The sequence below is a fragment of the Vulpes vulpes genome, chromosome X (assembly GCF_048418805.1).
Source record: "Vulpes vulpes isolate BD-2025 chromosome X, VulVul3, whole genome shotgun sequence".
Classification (NCBI taxonomy): domain Eukaryota; kingdom Metazoa; phylum Chordata; class Mammalia; order Carnivora; family Canidae; genus Vulpes; species Vulpes vulpes.
Genome location: NC_132796.1, coordinates 37,400,001 through 37,401,752, shown reverse-complemented (window position 1 = coordinate 37,401,752; position 1,752 = coordinate 37,400,001).

Here is a 1,752-nt window from a genome sequence, read left to right as displayed (position 1 = left end):
GGGAGGAGGGCGGGGGGGTGGGGGTGAATGGGTGACGGGCACTGAGGGGGACACTTGACGGGATGAGCACTGGGTGTTATTCTGTATGTTGGTAAATTGAACACCAATAAAAAATTAATTTATTAAAAAAAAAGAAACTTGAACTCAATCACAAGAAGAAATTTGGAAGAAATTCAAACATGTGGAGGTTAAAGAACACCCTGCTAAAAGACGAAAGGGTCAACCATGAAATTAGAGAAGACTTAAAAGATTCATGAAAACTAATGAGAATGAAGATACAACCGTTCAAAATCTTTGGGATACAGCAAAAGCAGTCCTGAGAGGAAAATATATCACAATACAAGCATCCTTCAAAAAATTGGAAAAAACTCAAATACAGAAGCTAACCTTGCACGTAAAGGAACTGGAGAAAGAACAGCAAATAAAACTTACACGAAGCAGAGGAAGAGAGTTAATAAAGATTCGAGCAGAACTCAATGAAATAGAGACCAGAAGAACTGTAGAACAGATAAACATCCCAGGAGTTGGTTCTTTGAAAGAATTAATCAGACAGATAAACCATTAGCCAGCCTTATTAAAATGAAAAAAGACTCTAATTTAAAAAATCATGAATTAAAAAAGAGAGATCACAACCAATGCCAGGGAAATACAAACGGTTTTAAAAACATATTATAAACAGCTATATGCCAATAAATTAGGCAATCTAGAAGAAATGGACGCATTTCTGGAAAACCACAACTACCAAAACTGGAACAGGAAGAAATAGAAAACCTGAACAGGCTGATAACCAGGGAGGAATTTGAAGCAGTCATCAATAACCTCCCAAGACACAGAAGTCCAGGGCCAGATGGCTTCCCAGAAGAATTCTATCAAATGTTTAATGAAGAAAAAATACCTATTCTACTAAAGCTGTTCCGAAAGATATAAAGGGATGGAATACTTCCAAACCCATTTCATGAGGCCAGAATCACCTTAATTCCAAAACCAGACAAAGACCCCACCAAAAAGGAGAATTATAGACCAATATACCTGATGAACACAGATTCAAAAATTCTCCATGAGATACTAGCCAATAGGATCCAACAGTACATTAAGAAGATTATTTACCATGACCAAGTGGGATTTATCCCCAGGATGCAAGGCTGGTTCAACACTCGTAAAGCAATTAACATGATAGATCATATCAACAAGAGAAAAAACAAGACCCATATGATCCTCTCAATAGATGCAGAGAAAGCATTTGACAAAACACAGCATCCATTCCTGATCAAAACTCTTCAGAGTGTAGGGATAGAGGGAACATTCGTCAGCATCTTAAATGCCATCTACAAAAAGCCCAAAGGAAATATCATTCTCAGTGGGAAACACTGGGAGCCTTTCCCCTAAGATCAGGAGCAAGATTGGGATGTCCACTCTCACCACTGCTATTCAACATTGTACTAGAAGTCTTAGCCTCAGCAATCAGGAAACAAAAAGAAGTAAAAGGCATTCAAATTGGCAAAGAAGAAGTCAAACTCTCCCTCTTCACCGATAACATGATACGGTACATAGAAAACCCAAAAGCCTCCATCCCAAGATTGCTAGAACTCATACAGCAATTTGGTAGGGTTGCAGGATACAAAATCAATGCCCAGAAATCAGTGGTATTTCTATACACTAACAATGAGACTGAAGAAAGAAAAATTAAGGAGTCAATCCCTTTTACAATTGCACCCGGAAGCATAAGATACCGAGGAATAAACCTAACCAAAG